This window comes from Pelobates fuscus, chromosome 5 (genome assembly GCF_036172605.1).
Source record: "Pelobates fuscus isolate aPelFus1 chromosome 5, aPelFus1.pri, whole genome shotgun sequence".
NCBI lineage: Eukaryota > Metazoa > Chordata > Amphibia > Anura > Pelobatidae > Pelobates > Pelobates fuscus.
In genome coordinates, this window is record NC_086321.1 from 261844466 (window position 1) to 261858823 (window position 14358).

General features: G+C 37.3%; 1 protein-coding gene across 1 annotated transcript in view; it reads left to right on the forward strand.

Annotated features, from left to right (window-relative positions):
- The window catches only part of SVEP1 (sushi, von Willebrand factor type A, EGF and pentraxin domain containing 1), a 334296-nt gene that overhangs the window by 77172 nt on the left and 242766 nt on the right, over positions 1–14358 (forward strand). The window lies entirely within an intron of this gene.

Here is a 14358-nt window from a genome sequence, read left to right on the forward strand (position 1 = left end):
TTGCCTTAGACTAAATCTCCATTCTTCCATCTAAATGGGTGACCTTGTGTCCTATGTCAGGGGCTTATCAAATCCTTGAGTGCACCCTGCAATGAAACCGGAAATTTATAACAGGGACAGGCTATAGACACACAGCATTAAGCTGTAGTGGTTCTGGTAACTATAGTGTCCCATTAAGAACTGCAGGTTTTTTTTTTTTGTTTTTTTAAGTAAACTTTGTTAGTTTTTTTTTTTTTTTTTTTAATGGCTCTTTTCAAGCTGGCTCCTAGATTCCAAGCAAAATTGTCAATCCCTGTCCTATGTTCAGTCCAATTTATAAAAAGATATCTAGATAATGGTTTGTTTTGTATAATGTTATTATATAGTGTATAACATAACTATATAAACAGTAGTGGGTTCAGCGCTTGGTGGCCAATAAGAAGCTAAAATAAGGTAAAATAAGAGTAGGCCGCAACCTAAAAATATGATGTTCCCTCACAAATCGTCAAAAAGATAAAATCTAGAGAATAAGAGTTAATGTAATAGTAAAACCAATAGTATACTGGATATTGAGGCACTTCAGGTGATAAAATACAATAGGAAAGATAAAAAGAGAAAAATCTATTATGTCACAATAGACAATAAAATAATATGAATGCAATAGTGTACTTGCATAAAACAAGATAAAATGAAATATATAAAAGTCCTGATTTTAAGGGACCCACTTGACTTGCAGGGACTTAAATATGGTGTGGGACTGCTAGTAGTGCAGATCTTGAGGTCTTCTGATCCTCTAAGTATAGTTCAGGATATACAAATAAAAAGAAGAGCTCAAATAGTGTACACTGTATCCAGCAATGAACAGAACAGAAACTTTACAGCAATGGTATTCCTAGTCACCTATTGATGAGCTAGTACAAACTCAGGTGTAGACAGCATTCAGTGGCATTGATCCCCCACTGGTAGGATATAGGTGGTAGCTGATGGTGTATGAGTCGGAGTGAAGGTAGTCTCAATATGCGAGGAGAAAATACAACAAAGAATAGTGCTCTTTGTATGAAGCAAATGTAGCAATGATAATAGAATAGTATATACTCACATTTAAGTGAACAGGATGCACTGCTCACTATGATAGCATGGGTGGTATAATCCCCACCTTGGGATTCTTGAATGGGTATGTACACTGGTGTTTTTGATGTCTAAGTTAAAATAAAATACAAATTAAAATGCTATGTGCAAAAAAAAGGGGGAGTTATGGCACACACAGAGTATTAATGGGCCAAATATTTATTTAATAGTACAAAATTAAAAAACAATAAAAACAGTCAAAACGCGTTTCGCCCCCCCCGGGGATTCATCAACTGGCAGTAAAAACAGAATCCTGATACAGAGTTGTATATATAAGCAGTAAACAAATTTTGTCGCCAAAATGACATCATCTTTATGAGACATGTAAACATAGATCATAGTGTAAGGGAATACAAAATACAATAATGACACGTGACCGCCCTCGAATACGGAAGTGTACTCAAATCTTCTTTTTATATTCACTCCATATGTGTTATAAACACCTCGTTTTAATATACTTAAAAGGCAGTTACATCTTACCCATTATTTATATTATTGTATTAATGTCATTATTGTTATCTGATGTTATCTTGGCAATTGTTGCACTTTCTAGAATGTATAGTGCAAAGTGCAGCCAAACCCTTGTTTTCTCCTATATGTATATATTTAGGAGTCTAGCCAGCTCCTTGGTTTTGCACCACTCCCTGTTACAAGTGCCTCATCTCAGGACCCTATTTAAGCCTTGTACTGCAGAGAACTCGAGATGGAAGGATTTCCCCAAGTGAGTAGCTCATTTAGCAGACAGAGTAAGACCTGCCAAAGATGGGGTACATTAGCATTGTGGCAGGCTTATGCAATGTATGATCATATAATGTAACTAATCCCCCATTATTTTTTGCCTAGATTAGGTGTTTTTAATAAAAATAATAAATAAATACATTTTAAAAAATGGAAAATATAAAGCTGTTTAAATTTGTTCTAACTGTATTTTGATATTAATATAAATATATATTTAAATCAAAATAAATTTAGAATGATGTTATAAATACATGTATATAAATCAAACAGATATAACCAAAGCGTTTAAATACAAATTTTTGTGATGACTCATATGACTTTTATAACTGCCTGTTTTATGATATTTTAGCATTTATTACTGGTTATATGATAACTGTAGATTCAAGTTTATTTCACTCATTGGATTAAAGTAAAAAATACTATGTACTAAAAGACAGTCCCGGTGCTGGATTACAGGTACGTTTAAAGAGGTTTTGTTAGAATTTGTTTAATTTGAAAAAAAAGGGGATATGAGTGATCTAAAGATTTCAAGGAGGTTAAAAATATACATATTTATATTTAACATTAGAGTCTTAATTTCACACGAACGCGCAGTAATGATGATTTGCGATTTTACAAACTATAGCTATCGCCTTTAGATATACAGCATAGATTATTATGAAGCACACCTAGGGCTTTTGGCAGACAAAGAGTGCAGTGTTAGTGACTCATTTTAATCTTCTTTTTTTCTTTTATAGAGCAGGCTTATTTGTGTTCAAACACAATTTGTTTTTATTGCAGTTTATCCAAATACTTTCTTTGTCCCAAAGAACCACATCTGTTTTTATGTTTCTTTCACATTTGCATTCTTAGAATTAAACACAATGCCAAAATAATTTTGGACTATTAAGAGAATTTTAAACCTATGTGATTTTTCCCTCCTGTTGCTTAGTGTTACAGTGACCAGATTTTCATGACCACAAGTACAGATATGGGGCAGGGGGTGTTTTTTTGTTTTTTTTTTTTAAAAAGCACATGCCTCTCTTTAATCTAACACATTTTCAAGCCTTCTATATACAAAACATAAGGCTCTAACTTCACTAAATTTCCTTCCAAAATATATTTGTTGGACCATTTGATTTATTTCCTAAACAAAGGTATATTTAGAACTATCTAGGGACATAACTAATAATAATAACTAGACAGGGAGGAGTGATGCATTATCCTACTAATTTATGTTGGAACTAAATGTACATCCAGTGACCATGACGTGTGCTGGGAAGCCCTGTGCCTCCAAGGTGTACCTATTAAATGTATTAGTTTATATTTGTGTTTCTGTCAATCCCAAAGAACATATTGGAGCAAGCTAGAGAAGCATTGCGGGGTGGGAGTGTGGGGTGGGGAATGGGGGGGAGGGGGAGGGAGGGTAAAGCTAAGAAAGGCCTCTAAATATGGCATAAGTATAGCAAGAGCCAATTTGAAAGCAGAGACATGTGCAACAAAACCTATCCCCAACATTTTGGTGTAAAGCCTTTTTAATCCATTGAGTCTCTTTGTGTAACTGCTGTATAGATGTGATTTTGGAGAACTGTATGAATAAAGCTTTATTTTATCTTTATTGGTGTACATCCTGTAAATATTCAAATACTATATTATATAGACACTTGGGGAGTAAGCATTTTCGTTCCCTCCAGCAATTTTTTTGTATTGGATAAACCTTTAGAATAATTTTGTCAAAATAATAAAAATAAAAAAAACATATATATATATATGTATATATATATATATATATATATATATATATATATATATATATATTTTTTTTTAATTAACATTACATTAAAAAAACATAACATATTAACATATTTTTTCATAATATTATAATTTTCAAAGGTAGGCTAATGGCCTCGTTTTAATATTGTTGGATAAGCTTTTCAAACTCTTAGATTTCTGGATAGTTTGCTCTAGATACCACAGACCCAACATGCCGCATTGACAGTTGCTTAGCAGACCTCATAGAATGGCTGAATGCTAGTTGGCTTAAAGTGAATCTGGACAAAACAGAGTTATGTCCAGATTCAATTGGCCTGGTGCTTGGAGGCTCTGAACTCATTAGTTCATCAAAGGTACGAAACCTCAGAGTGCTGATTGGCTCTGGACTATCATTTAAACAGCAGATTTCCACTGTAATAAAATCCGGCTACCTTCATCTGAAAAACATAGTCAGGATACAACACTTAATTCTACCGGATGATATGTTAAAACTAATCCATGCATTTGTATCCTTTCGGCTAGATTACTGCAATGTACTTTACTTGGGCCTCCCAGAAAAATAACTCCATTGCCATTGCCATTGCCTTTTGACTACTGACCAATCAAATTCACTTCTGCCAAATAACATCTGTTCTCCACTCCCTGCATTGGCTTCCAATTAAATGGTGAATATATTTTAAAATTGGCCTGCTAACCTTCAAAGCCTTAAACAATCAAGGCCCACAGTACCTGAAAGAGCTCCTGACACCCTATATTCAATCCTGTTCACTTCGGTCAACCAGAAAATTCCTCCAGTCAGTGCCAAGAATAAAGACAGACTCAGGTTCCAGGGAATTCAGCCATGCTTCCCCTATCAAGGATTCTACCAAGTACATACATGCTAGAGAACTATGTTTAATTATTTTAATAATTTTCATTTAATTCTAACACATATCTTAAACAGTGTTCATTTTTTCGACTAACTATTTCAGTCAAATTTGTGTCTATCTTTTAGATTTTTAGTCTTTTTTTGTCTATTTTTTAGATTCAGTCGACTAAAACTAGACAAAAAAAAAAAATTCAGATGACTAAAGTTCGACAAAAACTAAATTGGCTTTTTAGTCAAAAGACTATGACTAAGACTAAATCAATTTTCTGCTAATATTAACACTGCACAGAGGGGCTGTGGAAGGAGCATTAGTTAAAAATGGGATACACTATCTGACATAGCGAGGGAAATAATAGTGATATCTGATGGGAAATGGGTGGATTTATTTACACTAATTTTAAAAAAAATATTTCCTGTCCTTACTGCACTGGGGAAGGGGCTAACCCATTATTCAACACTGCTATGGTTTGATCATGAAATTCCTTTACTATGTATATAATGTGGACATTTTAATACTACTGTTTTATGAATTGTCCTGAAGCAAATGGGATCATTTGTAGCCATTGTTAAATGTTACCCATATTCACCTTTAGTGTACATATAAATTGCTATTAATTGGTCAAAGCTAAAAAAAAAAAAAATTCTGAATTTTACAATTCAGAAGCACATATGCAATAGCTTGAATGTGTGATAAGAATTTTTGCATTGTTATTTTAGGTTACATTATGAATTTATTAATGAAAAGCTAAAGTTTTTTGGGGACTATAAGTTCCCATCTGTTGTTTTCAGCTCTGTCCACCCCCTTGTTAATTTAAAATTGAAGTTACACATAGTTTACTTACCTCATTTCTAATGCCAAGACACCTGTACAGTGGCCTGCTCACTCTGTCACCATCTTCGTAAGCATGCCTGCTGACTGTGACCTCATTTAATTCATAGAAACATAGAAACATAGAATGTGACGGCAGATAAGAACCATTCGGCCCATCTAGTCTGCCCAGTTTTCTAAATACTTTCATTAGTCCCTGGCCTTATCTTATAGTTAGGATAGCCTTATGCCTATCCCACGCATGCTTAAACTCCTTTACTGTGTTAACCTCTACCACTTCAGCTGGAAGGCTATTCTATGCATCCACTACCCTCTCAGTAAAGTAATACTTCCTGATATTATTTTTAAACCTTTGTCCTTCTAATTTTAGACTATGTCCTCTGGTTGTGGTAGTTTTTCTTCTTTTAAATATAGTCTCCTCCTTTACTGTGTTGATTCCCTTTATGTATTTAAATGTTTCTATCATATCCCCCCTGTCTCGTCTTTCCACCAAGCTATACATGTTAAGATCCTTTAACCTTTCCTGGTAAGTTTTATCCTGCAATCCATGAACCAGTTTAGTAGCCCTTCTTTGAACTCTCTCTAAGGTATCAATATCCTTCTGAAGATATGGTCTCCAGTACTGTGTACAGTACTCCAAGTGAGGTCTCACCAGTGTTCTGTACAATGGCATGAGCACTTCCCTCTTTCTACTGCTAATACCTCTCCCTATACAACCAAGCATTCTGCTAGCATTTCCTGCTGCTCTATTACATTGTCTGCCTACCTTTAAGTCCTCAGAAATAATCACCCCTAAATCCCTTTCCTCAGATGTTGAGGTTAGGACTCTATCAAATATTCTGTACTCTGCCCTTGGGTTTTTACGTCCAAGATGCATTATCTTGCACTTATCCACATTAAATGTCAGTTGCCACAACTCTGACCATTTTTCTAGTTTACCTAAATCATTTGCCATTTGGCTTATCCCTCCTGGAACATCAACCCTGTTACATATCTTAGTATCATCTGCAAAAAGACACACCTTACCATCAAGACCTTCTGCAATATCACTAATAAAAATATTAAAGAGAATGGGTCCAAGTACAGATCCCTGAGGTACCCCACTGGTGACAAGCCCAAGCTTCGAATATACTCCATTGACTACAACCCTCTGTTGCCTGTCACTCAGCCACTGCCTTACCCATTCAACAATATTGGAATCCAAACTCAAAGATTGCAGTTTATTGATAAGCCTTCTATGTGCAACAGTGTCAAAAGCCTTACTGAAATCTAGGTAAGCAATGTCTACTGCACCACCCTGATCTATAATTTTAGTTACCCAATCAAAAAAATCAATAAGATTAGTCTGGCATGATCTCCCTGAAGTAAACCCATGTTGTCTCTGATCTTGAAATCCATGTGTTTTTAGATGTTCAACAATCCTATCCTTTAACATGGTTTCCATCACTTTCCCCACTACTGAAGTAAGGCTTACTGGCCTATAGTTGCCCGACTCCTCCCTATTACCTTTCTTGTGAATGGGCACAACATTCGCTAACTTCCAATCTTCTGGGACTACTCCTGTTAACAATGATTGGTTAAATAAATCTGTTAATGGTTTTGCTAGTACACCACTAAGCTCTTTTAATAGCTTTGGGTGTATTCCATCAGGTCCCATTGACTTATTTGTCTTTACTTTTGACAGTTGAAATAGAACCTCTTCCTCTGTAAACTCACGTGTAATAAATTCAATGTTTCTTATGGAGAAGCTTTGGGGATGAGATCCATATGAGATATGAATGTATGGCAAAACACTACACTCCTCCAATCAAATGCTACTGTGCGAGAGTTGAGTCTGATTTGCTTCTGGAGGCAGATATGAGACTCAAGGCTGTCAGGTCTTTTTTACATTAAGGGGATAAAACAACAGGACCACTCACCTAGAGAATTTCATTGATGTGAAGTTGTCTGGGAGCCTTTAGTGGTCCTTTAACACTCAGTAGAGTGAAGTGTCACTTTATTAGTGCCTTTAACAACCCCTATACCACACAAAAGGAGTTACACTTGGAAGCCAGATAACTGTTTGAAGCTGCATTTGTGTTATTATGAACAGAATGGTGAAGTGTTGGATAAGCAAAGGCATTTGGCATGCTGAATTTAACCAGCCTTCGTTACATTTGTATCATAGTTCAATCTGGATTTGATTATACCAAAAATAATTTCATGTATTGTGCAACCATCTAATCCATCAGATGTTGCTATCCTATAAACCTTTTTAAAACAGCAGAAAATTAATTTCACTAAAATGTCCAGAGAGTTGCGTAACAAAAAATCCATATGACCCTTCAAAGATACAGTTCTTGTTTACTGTTATTATTGGATTGATAGCTCAGACGTCTGCTTTCGAATCATGAACTATTTGTTCTCTTTCTTAAAAAAACACATTTGTGTTTATTATGCAACAATCTGCACAGTTTCTTTACATCTATCAGTATAATTATTGTTCTTGGCTTTATCCCGGGACCCCTACTTATCTATCAGATAAGAGTTGTGAAACACAGAAATCTTGGTTCAACATCTAAATAAGGAACATTGAACAACAATCATGGCTGTTATCAATAATCTTCCACTCCAAACCTTCCCTTACCCCCCTATATAGAGAGGCACGATGCTTTTTACTTTCCTCATTACACAGTGACTTCAACGTGCTCACAATAATATATGCAACTTCGCTGATGTTATTTTCACTGCTACAGGTGACAGTATTAAAAAATACCAAGATGCAAGCAACATTTTCCTATCATGCACTGCTTCTGACTGGGGTGCACGAGAGCACTTTTTATTTAAGAACTGCCAATACAAAAAATATCAGATTTTATTTATTTGATCAGTATATTCAAAAAGTGTGTTAATTTAGTAGATTAAATGCTTACAATTAATCCAAATGTTGGGCAAACAAAACATGACCCTGGGAGAACCAGTCAACATATAATAGTGAGGTGTTGGGTAATATTATTATTTGTGTGCATGATTCACATTAGCAAAAATGTTATGCAATTAATATAAAATAATTGCTGATGTGATGTCCTTCGGCCTAATGACTTTAACGGAATGCTATTACTTTAGAAACACAAACATAATCTTCTCAAGAGAAGCACGATGGGGAGGAGCTACTGGGGAGGAGCTACTGCACAATTGCTGTGCAGTCAGCTGCACTAACTCAATGCAGTTCTATAGGAAGTGTTTGGCATAGAGCAATCACAGTGGCAGGCAAGTTTGGCTGAGCAGCAGTTGGTCAGATTATAGTAGACTCTAACCCAACATGGCAGATACAATGGAACATTTTCTACAAAAAAAATCAACACAGATCATTTAACAAAAAATAAAAATATCAGTAAGTTTCATTAAATGTAATAAGCTTGTAAAAAGTGAAAAGTGGGTGACAGTTTAAGCGGCAATGGTTTTAGCGCTTAGAGTGTCCCTTTAAATCAGTGTCACCACTTCTTCCCTTGCAGTTCCTGTTTCCTTGCCTTATCTACAAATCAACCACGTTATTTTATTAAAGATTACTAACAGCTAAGAGATTTGGAACTTAACCTTTACTTTCCCCACATAGGTGTCTAAGCCTACCTGGCTAAGAAATTAGCCAATAGAGCATCAAATAATTATTTAATATATGCCATCTTGACTTATGTCTTTGAGACAAATTAATGTGCATTCAACTCTGTGTTGGTGTAAGTTATTTTCTCACCCAGTCAATTAAGTGCCCGTCTGTTCTGCTATGCCCCTGCAAAAGGCCGGAGTATGCTGGCCAACAATACATTAAGGGGCCACCCAAATAAGCCCTCATAACAGTTGGTATGTTTTTATTGTTTGTCATACAAATTGGTTGACCCAGATATTTCTAGTTGGTGGAGGGGGAAAGAAGATTATATTTATTTGTTTTTAATTTAACATCAGTTAGATGCTCATCCAAGCAGCGTCCTACTATAAAATGAAAGATCAATAGTATAGTGCTCCAACAGGCTACTTAAGCGGAGGTGGTGGTACCCCCCAAGTGACTGTCAGAAAGGTATGCTGGTGAACAGAGCTTTGCTGCACTCTCCTCTATTAGTTAGGTAGCATGCCGTGATCACATTGCATTCTTTGTTTCCAGCTATCCTTTCATTGACATCCCAAAGAGCATCAGTAACATGCTGTTCATGGTTAGAGAGGAGGGAAAGTAACAGTAAAAGCTTGTTCATTTGGGCACTTGGGGCAGCACCCAGGGCCGGATTAACATAGGGGCTGATGGAGCTGCAGCTCCAGGCCCAGGCCCAGGCCCATGGAATAGGCCCATTTAAAAAAAAAAAAAAAAACTTTTTTCTTTTTTTACACACTACTTTTGGGTTTGCCACCTGACTGGTATTTGAGGCTGCCTGACTGTGCCGGTATCGCAGTAATACCGGCAATACAAATGCAGATATTTATCTCAGTATAAATGGAGATTAATCTGCAATACCGGCACCGGCCAGTAGGGGTCACTGTGTGTGGAAAGAGGCAGGGATAGGAAGTTACATCATATCCCTCCCTGCCTCTCTCTACTCACTGATCTGCGGGGGAGCAGCTACACATCACAGAGAGTTCAGACAGCAGCTCCCAGTCTGTAGAGACAGACTACAGCTCAGGGAAGTGAAGGATGGGGGGTGGGGGGAAGGCAGCAGGGGAATATGGGGACACTGAGACACTAGGGGATACATGGGGACAATGAGACACTAGGGGACACTGAGACACTTGGGGACACTGAGACACTAGGGAACACTGAGACACTAGGGACACTGGCTGGGAGGCATGGGGACACTGACACTAGGGACACTGGCTGGAAGGCATGGGGACACTGGGAGACATGGGGCACTTGTGGACATAGACATGGGGACACTGGGAGACATGGGGACACTGAGACACTAGGGACACTGGCTGGGAGACCTGGGGACACTCTCTCAGTGTCCCCATGTCTCCCAGTCTCTGTGTACCCATGTCTCTCAGTCTCTGTGTCCCCATGTCTCTGTGTCCCTAGTGTCTGTGTCCCCATATCTCACAGTGTCCCCATGTCTCACAGTGTCCCCTAGTATCGTAGTGACACAGGAAACACTGAGACATGGGGAGAAATGAGGACACTGAGACACTAGGGGACTGGGTGACATGGGGACACTGACACTGTGATACATAAGGACACTGATGCCAGGCTGGCCTTCCAATTTTTTGGACAGACATGCCCTCTTTTTGGGCATGTTCGCCCCTTTTGGTAGTTGTGGTCACATGATTTGCGTCAGTGGCCCACACTTTTACCCCGCCCATTGACTTCCTGCTTCACTGGACACTGCTGTTAGGGGGTATAGATTTACTTGAAAGATGAAAGCATAAATTAGAAAGCATAGAGTATGTTTTCTTATAGCTGCATCCTTTGAGTTTCCCTCCAACACCATCTCCATAAGATACATGACGCTTGGGACTGTTTTAGTGTTTTTGATCGATAAGATTCTGTAATTTGACCCTATTATAATTGTCAGCACCAGGCCCACTGGGCTCTTAATCTGGCCCTGGCAGCACCCCACCAGTTTTTATGTGGGGGAAAAAAATACAGGGAAAAACTTGTGTGTCTTTATTTCAGTAAAAAGTTTCAGTTCTGCAGAGCCCCTCCCCCTTATTGAAAGCTCTTCAGAGAAGTTAATTGAGAGCATCATGGGGCTGATTTAAAATCTGCCCTGTTTCAGCAGATTTTGCACATGCCTAGTATCATTGAAGAAGGACTTTCAGGAATTCCCATTGAGTGGCTGCCCATTAGTAAAGGCATGCTATTGAACTCTCTATTCAGGGGCAATCATTGTTAGGTAGCACCAGGGGGTGGGCTTACAGTGCTCTCTGGAGATAGAAGCAAAAAACCATCTTGAAAGCAGCACAGGGAGAGTACAGCAATCCTTGCCCCTACCAAATGTAAGTGTATACTATTAGATTTTTCTCTCCCTCAATAGCCCCAGTAACTGCATGAAGGCTGATTAAGCAAGGACATTTACTGAAATATATAATTAATATATATAAAAACTAGGTACCCCATGGTTGCATTTCTGACACACTGATTGCATGAGCTGCCTGTTACTGATAGTTTTAATAACTCCTACTGCACAAACCCATCATCTTTTTTGAAGTGTTCTGTCACTCTACAGTTGGCACCCATGTGGTGATTAGTTGAAAAGTTGTGAGGCTTCAAACTGCCGGACTAGGGCTGTGACTCAGAGAACTAATCTGGTTAAGATTTAAATCTATTCTGTATTGACTGTTGGTTCTGGTAACCATGACAGCCACTTCTTGACTCCATATTACCACTGTAGATTACTTATATTGCCAGCTGCCAAGTTAAAAAGGGGTCTATCATTATCCTGCTGCTTCAACCCGGTGTACACTGTGTGTGTGCTGAGAGCTAATAGTTAGTCAGGAGTAGCTGGCATGGCTTTAGTCTATCAGTATCTTGATGCTTTGACCATGTGCATGCTGTGTGTTGATTACTAATGGAGTAGCTGACATGTTTCTTAACAGCAGCAATATTTAATAGAAAGCTAACGTTATCATAGCAGGAGCACTACTGAAGATGAGATCATGAAAGGGAGAGCTAAGAGAGGGCTAGGAAGATAGACAGAGAGCAGAGGGAGAGAGAGAAATGGAGCCTTATACAGAAACATGTGTTTTGTGGGGATCTCTGTATTGCAGCTCTGTGTAATCCATCAGAGTGGTCCTGGCTGTGTTGGATAATTATTAGTATCTCCTTATTGTGCAAGCTCTGTGTGTTATTTCTCTGTGCTTTACGCAACTCTACCTGTTGCATTGGTATCTCTGTAGTTAACCCAACTCGGTGGGTTTATTGGGTATCTATGTGTTGTGCTCAACTTTGTGCATTATAACTTTATTTTTTTCTCTATTTGTTTGTGGTATGGTTATCTCTGTATTTGTTCTCAGCTCTATTTATTTGATAGATATATTTGTGTTGTGCCCACGTTGTTTTATTGTATGAACATCTCTGTATAATGCTCAGCTATGTATTTAATGAGTTTTACTGTACTGTATAAGAAAGGTGGAAAATTCTGGGGGAGGAGTCTGGCCCCCTACCATCTTAAAACTTCACCAGCTGCCACTGGGAAGTGATCTAGAAAGGTGGGGATACGTCATGTAGGAGTTATCAAATTTTCAGTTGGGCTCAAGCTTCATGAGTATCTGGAAACTAACTATGCACCTCCTTTTTTGCCACTGGACAATAATTTTTTAATATATTGACTAGTCTTCTTCTGCTTTTTACAGCACCTGATGTGCACGTCGCTGCTAGGATAGGGGCCTGACTGATGATATTAAGTGTATTGGGCAGATAAGGGCTGGACCCTTGGTAAGAAACAGCTTACTTAAATGGAGTATACCCACCATCCTTCCTCAAAAATACAATCTGGTGACAATACCTGGTGACAGTGGATTCCTTAAGTAGATGTTTTCAGAAAGTGGTCCTGTGATACTTAAGCAAAGTCTAGTTCTGTAGCAGAGTAGTTCTGTTCCCACAGATTAAACCTATTGTGCAAACTCTGCTCTCCACTTCCACCCACATCTCCTTAATGTCTGTGCCTTTACTGTATCCTAAGCCCAGATGCTGGTGAAGTCATTCATGAGACCTTACAGACATTGCCTCATTATTTTTACAGAACTAAAATTATTTCTTGAAGCACACCAATCTTGATTATTAATAAATAAATGATTAGTGTCATTATATAAAGCATTAAACATTTGGCATTGATGTTTATGTGCATAATATGCTTTATCTAAAAGGTCCAAATTCCTGCCCTGAGTTTCAGCACAAAAAAAGATTCCGTGGGCACAGATGTTTGTAATTAGTGAATACTTTAAATGTTATTATATTGGTAGTACTAGGACACATTGTACATCAGAAGTCGCTATGCATGCATGTTTAGAACTAAAAATCCCAATCCTTGGATTATTACAAATGATATATGCTAGTGTTATGTTAAACTATAACATTATACCACCAATGTTTATTTAACACAAATTAAAACTCATTATACATAATTATAAATGCAATGTATTAGAATAATAATAATATACTGTAGGGCGGTGATGCTTGATCTTAGTCCCCCTAAGACCTTTTCATATAGCTGGCCACTCTTTATGTGGTTAGTTGCACGTGTGTCTCATCACTTCCAGAAATGACAGGGTTCCTTTCATAAAATTGTAGTGTCTACTTGCAATTCTTTTTAACTCCTTTTGGCAGATTGAAAACATGCATTATGACCGATTATAAAAAAAATACAAATAAATAAAGCCTCATTGTCAATACCCGTATTTTCCAATTTAACACTTAAATTAAGCAAATTCCTTCCTGATGTATTTTAATGGTTTCATGTTTATTGTAAGTCCTTCTTTATGGCAGTAATTGCAGAAAATTTGTTCCAGTTTTTTTTAGATGTGCATAAAGCTACTTGTGGCTTATACTATTTATAACTATTGATTGAAGTTACAGCTTAGTCAATTGTTTTGAAATAAATATATGCACTATTACTTTCCTATCCTTAGAGGGTTTTCTTCTACAACAATTCAATTTTCAAGACCATTGAAAGAATGAAAATCTTTGATTAATGATATAGCAGAATATTTGGCTCTGTTTAATATTTTACTTGCATTTGCTATGTTCAATATATCATTCTGGGCTATTTAATGTTATGTAAAGGACTATAGAGCATATCTTAGCTAGGAGGGACTTGTGATAGATCATGTACTTTTCACAGAAGCTACAATACATAACAGTTGTTTTATTACCTCCTAGTGATTGTAAACCACAGAAACATACAGTTTGGGGAAAAAGTATTTGATCCCCTGCTGATTTTGAACATTTGCCCACTGGCAAGAAATGATCAGTCTATAATTTTAATAGTATGTGTATTTTACCAGTGAGAGACAGAATAACAAAGCAAAAATCCAGAAAAACGCATGTCAAAAAAGTTATAAATTGATTTGCATGTCAATGAGTGAAATAGGTATTTGATCCCCTATCAAT